The sequence below is a fragment of the Phalangium opilio genome, unplaced genomic scaffold (genome assembly GCF_054372755.1).
Source record: "Phalangium opilio isolate 3A_F unplaced genomic scaffold, DU_Popi_V2 ptg000031l_1, whole genome shotgun sequence".
Lineage (NCBI taxonomy): Eukaryota > Metazoa > Arthropoda > Arachnida > Opiliones > Phalangiidae > Phalangium > Phalangium opilio.
Genome location: NW_028324158.1, coordinates 13,252,221 through 13,258,264, shown reverse-complemented (window position 1 = coordinate 13,258,264; position 6,044 = coordinate 13,252,221). Strand labels below are relative to the sequence as shown.

Below are 6,044 nucleotides of genomic sequence, written 5' to 3'. Positions count from 1 at the left end.
GGGTTGATATTAGGGAACTTGGTTAAAGGGTTGATGAAATTACGTTTAAAATGAAGCAAAAAGAGTACGGGGGTGACAAAAGAGTGCGATTTCTTTTGTACCTTTATCGTCTCTTTCTGCCGGAGAAGGGGGAGGAGTCTTTAATCCCTTTAAGATCCGTGCTTCTCCTGTCATTAAACAGAAGGATACACAGAGTAAGAGTCCACGAACCCCATTAGAGACCAGTGACATTGTCAAATATATAACCGAACATATCAATCACCACCATAGAGAAAAGCGGTATACCACCCTTAAGCCTAATTAATTTCGTAAGCCTCTGTCATCTAATTTACCTTGGAGCACGTCATCTGGTTCCTCAACGATAGGAATAGGGCTAGGATTATCTTGTCTACCATCGTTACCATCAAGTTTTAAACTCTGAGATTCTTGGGGAGGTGTCGCGTCATCCAACAAGGAGACCAATTTCTTGATGTCATCTTCCCTAACCGCGGAAGTGGCTGATGACTTCTGAACGAAATCATTCTGTTCCAGTTCACTGTCCGAGACGGGGAAACTGACCCGTCCTTCGTCACTTTCAATTGGCTCGTTTAACAGTTCGTTAATGTCAACTTGAGGGACGGAATCCTCGGTTTCTTCCAAAGATTTCAACAAACTAGAGATTTCTTTCGAGGATCTGAGTCGGGCCTTTTTCGTACCACCATCAACATCCTTGCTGTCATCGAGGTTACCATTAGTTTTAGGACGTCTGGTAACTTCTTCCTCAGTCTTTGTCGTCTCTTCAATATCCCCAATGACGTCATCGTGGTCTTTTTCATTTCTATCGGATATGAAGTCTAAAAGTTCGCTCGGAATCAAATCCGACAGTTTGGTATTGCTGGGTAGCGTGTCATCCGCGTCTAAGACTTGGCTACTGGTTATCGTTTCAATGGGACTATCCTTATCTTCGGTTTCGGGTTTATCTGACGCGAATTTTTCAACAACTTCCGGGGGTTGTTGTTGGGGTGGTACTGGTTCTTCGGATTTTATATCGTAAGATGGTAAAATGATGAAACTATCAGTTGATTTTTCCGCAATTGCTTGTGGGGCGTCGCCTTTCTTAGATTTTCGTTTGCTTTTGCCTTTAATTGGGGGTAAGTAATTAACCTTACGGTATCTTGTACCATTACGTCAACAAAGGGTTAAAAAATTCGCTGAGCCCATGCTGTTAATACGTTTGAAGATAAAACCACGCGGCCAAAGAAGATAGTTACCAAGTAGATGACGATTTAGCAATCAAAGACGACGTCATATCGTGTCCATGATTGCGTAAATGTCCAATATTGTTTGTTAAATAGGTCATTAAAAGAATTTTACAGCCAAAAAATCAAACCCCTTCAAAATACAATCAAAAATCTTTCTGGAGTCTTTGTGTTAACAAAAATTAACATTGAATGAAGATACGTTTTAAAGCAGGACACAAACTGAAGTTGTTATTGAAGGAAATGTTGAGGGTTATATTAAGAATAAGTACTCGGACATTCGGGCAAAATGTTAATGGTTAGTTTTTGGACATTTTGAACAACGTTTATATAACTCCCGCAGTTTTGCACCAATAAGCGATCCCCGTTTATATTGAAAAATTCCGGCATTTTTTCAAATGGTTAGTTATGCCCCAAAAAAACCACAGAATAGAAAAGTAGTGTCACTTTACCTTTGGATTTAATTTCAACTGAATCTGGAAGATCTTTGCCGTGAAGTGAGCCGGATTCGCTGCTTGTTTCCGCAGCGGATTCCGCTTCCTAATTACCGAAATTAAAATTAATTACGATTAAAGATCATTACACTAAGCGTGAATTATAAAATTCGCTATAAGCGTTAAATATACGCTGTTGCAGTCTGGGAAAACGATCCCTTATAAGAATGCAACAGTGCACATAGACATCTAAACTATATTACAGCGCAGTCACCAAACTCTACTGAACACTGACTAAACTGGATTGGTATAAGTGGATAAAGTAATTGGGGGAGATGGTAAGTTTTTTGGATAATTGGATAATTGCCACAGGGAGATAATCCAACCATGCTATTTCTTTTTGGAATTGTTAGAACCTACCTCAACGTCATTCAGCCTCTGGTAAAATTGAAAATTGGTGGTACAAGTAAAAGAAGGGAGGATTATTTAGGCATTAACTTGAATTAAACTAATCAATCTCAATTAAAATTATTCGTATTTGCTAATCAATAAGGAGTTTGGTTGCCGCGTAATTGTTTGATTTAAGTAATATTGTTAATTAAATTATTAAAGATAAAGAATGGTAATTACTTTTGTGGTTCGCACCTTCGTCATGTCCTGTTCATCGTACGAGACATCGAGGGTTACATCTCGTCTAAGAGAAGCGTCTCGTGATGGACCCAATTCCTCTTTGAATGCGTCAAATCCTGAACAAAAGAGAGAACAGAAACCATGACGCGAATGAATCAAAATAAACATATCTACAATTTCGAAAGTGAACGAAAATAGTAATAGTTCAATTACTTACCAGACTGATCTAGTCTGACTTTGGCAACCGCTTTCTCAACTTCGTCAGTGAAAAGTTGAACGTTGAACATGCATTTATTTACAATATCCTCTCTATTAATTTTTCTCAGAGCCTTGTCTAAGTTATTGCCTGTTGGAGAAAAGAATTGCTGGCCTCTTTTCTATAATATGAGATGATTATGCGCAAGTACTTACCGGTTCCCTTTGTGCCCGCTCTCTGCATCCATATCCTGAGCATAACGAGAGCTTGTTGCGTTGGATCATCGGGACATTCGGCCTTAATTTGTTTAATATCCGTTTCTTTGATATCTAATTGTAAGGCTAATGGAACCCAATCGTTGCCTAACTCTCGGGCAATGTCGGATAACCTCAAATCGGCTCTGTGGATTAGTTCCGGTTTGGCTAGACCCGTTTCTTCCACGAAACCGTATTTCTTTTCTAAGGTGATTAGTTCAGAGGTCAATACTGCCGTACCATCCGCCTGTCACGAAAGAAATTATATCTCATATCAACACCAGAATGTAAACCAATATTAGCCAACAAGTACAAGGACACGTACCTTGCAGACTTCTGGTAATACGATGTTAAGGTTGCAAATAGGTATTTGTGGTGGTTCGCCTCTGCCGACTTTGGGTTCCCTCATGAAGGCTATCCTTCCTAATGGATCTTGGTGCGGGTCTTTGACGCGTATTGTAAATGGTAACCTATTCTCTCTAAAGGCTTGGAAGCTCAGTTTTAGTTGATCCCCTGACTTCGTGACGGGTATCAGGTTACCGGCAAACTCGAGGAATTGCGTTTTGCTTTCCAGGACCTTATTGGGGACATTGGAGATTACGTTTCGATGATGGGGGACAGTATCGAAGAAGTACTCACTTCGACGTCTCGACTCTTGGCGACTTCCGTGAAATGTTCCTGGTGTTCTAGCGTTTTATCTTCTTTGTCATCCGTCATGCAGAAGACTCGAAGTTCGGCTTCCATCGGATCGGGTCGTTTCGAGAAGACTACAAATTTGGCCATGAACGGGACGTGAATAGCTTCTTTGTACAATTCCGTCGCGTATTTCGTGGCTTCGTTTACTTGTCGACAGTCCATCAACCAGAATCTAATCGTACATTAGCGCCCGTTGTATTAGCCTCTGCAGCCTTCTCTACTGAATGGTCAGTTTAAACGCGACAATACACCACTTTGGCATTACCTAGGGCGCCACAGCGGGCTACTGCGAACTAGTACTTATTAAGATGGGCAGGGAAAAAAACCGCGTGGGGTTGCGCTTTTGCTAGTAGGGGTAACAAAGAGCAGTTTCCAGTCTTTCCCCTTGCGGCGCTTCGAGCGCGGGGCATCGGGCATGCGCGCAACAGAATGTCGAAGTGGTGTATTACCTGGCTGAGACTGTTGTGGTGAATGAAACGCAATCGTTGACAAAGGTCAGCGGGGTCGATCCCGTGACGTCCTCCCATTGCGCTTTCGTTGTTCCTCCTGAAATGCAAGCACCAACAAAAACATATCATTAATAAACGTACTAGTTTGACCGACGTTAATTATCAAAAAATTTAATATAATCAAAAAACAGCATTTATATATTTTAATAAACTGATTTTAGCTTGCTGAATATATATAGTAATTTTGATTGAATTTAAACATAATTGTGCAATAATTTGATGGGAAATTTAAATGTAAAGAAAAGGTTTGCGAGTGTGTCAGCGAAAATCAGCAAACTAAAAACGGCAAATAGCGCAATTGCTTAATCGCGATTAACCCAATTAATTAAAGAACTAGTTCTAATTAAACCTGATCCTCGTCCAACATTACCACCAATCCCATCATTTGCTCCGTATAAATAACAAAATGAAATATATTTCAATTGATCTAAATTAATTTTCAATTGTTTGGTCAGAAACCGATTAGCGTACGTAATTAAAAGTTTAATTGCCGACCAAACTGAATCGCTTACGCTAAATATTAGATATTCGTCGTAAAATTAAAATGATTAAATTTGTACTTACCAATAAGAATTTAAAAGTTATTGGCGAAAAACGGAATTAAAGAAAATCATATAATAGAAAGAATTTTAACAGATAGAAGAGAAAAACGAAAAGAGCCTCTTATAAAGCTGCTGCTGTTGCTTGCGGCGGCAAGTAATTAGTGAGCATAGCAAGACGGCGGCAATTATTGCAACACACTTTGATTTAAATCAACCAAGCACAAAAGCGCTGAGTTCATTAGAAACTTTTAAGTTATTAATTAGTCTGTCTTGTGCGAGTTTAATTCATTTAAAATCTTTTCTTTGACAAGTGCACTTGATAAAATGGAATTATATAGTTATTGCCTAAGTTATCAAGTGCGCTTGCAGTTAGTGCTTACGTTTTCTGACCAAGCAATCCCTATCCTATAAAAAAACACCAATTCTGAGCTAGACAATGACTCAAGCAAGCTCTCTACAAGCTACTTAATTACAACGGAGATATTACGGAATTTCTAACCATATAAACCTAAGTTACTCTAGACAGCAAATAGCAGCAAGGGTTGCCACAATTCAAATTCCATGACATTACCAGGGTCTATTTCCCGTGACCTTTATCCGAGGTCAAAAGTTGCCATGTTTTCAAACAAACCAAAGACATTTTCCCAACTAAAATAAACTCTCTGGTATTTTTGTGACATTCCCAGACTTGTGGCAACCCTGAATAAGAACACTAAGGGCTTTTGAATTGGGTAAAACTCCGTTCACACTTGAGGAACACATTCGCTACTTGTTGAATAGCGAATAGGTCTATTTGTTTGGTTCAGCGTGAACAGAGTCTCTTAACAACGACAAAGGGGCCTAATTCTAACGGTTAACTAACTAATCCCTTACAAACTAACTAATTTCCAAGCTACCACGTAGCGATACGAAACGACCAATCAACAAGCGAGCGGGATAGTGAAAGGATTATGTACAGGGTGTTACTAAAAGACGGGAGACAGACGAGGGGGGGTGTGAAGCGAAAGAAAGAATACACGAAAAGAATAAAAAAGTTTGAAGAAAAAGAAGTTAGAAAGTGAGAGACAAACCTGACTTTGTAATACCTGTTATGCTACACAACAACCTCAAGGTTGGAGCGTCACCACTATATTGGTTTATCATTCCTTTTGTAGCGGCTTGAGGAACCGGGATCGTCAAAGTAATTGGTTTATGGAATTTACGACGGCGTGGTTCCACCGTCACGATCGGGCTGACCGCTACGCGATTGCCCAGCAATTTGGCCACCAAATCTGGAGATATCGGTTGCGCCTAAACACCCGTTTAGAAAAAAAGATAAAAAAATGGCAAAACGAAAAAACATGGTAAGAAACAGTGAAAACCACGCTTTAAAATTGTAAAATACAAACAATATAAATTTAATATTTCATGCTTTGAGAATTGTTCAACTTTAAAATTGACCCAAGGAGCTGGTTCAACCTTAGAACCAAAAAATACCTACAGAATTCAACTGGTTCTAAGGAAGTTTCAAATTTACAAAAAGATTTTAAAAGTAACAAAAACGGC

General features: G+C 39.4%; 1 long non-coding RNA gene across 1 annotated transcript; it reads left to right on the top strand.

Annotated features, from left to right (window-relative positions):
- Positions 1-331: 331 nt before the first annotated feature.
- LOC149690745 (uncharacterized) lies at positions 332-2,968 on the top strand. Its single transcript, XR_016383826.1, has 2 exons — positions 332-2,010; positions 2,086-2,968. It is a non-coding gene; the product is annotated as an uncharacterized LOC149690745 (long non-coding RNA).
- The last annotated feature ends 3,076 nt before the right edge of the window (positions 2,969-6,044 follow it).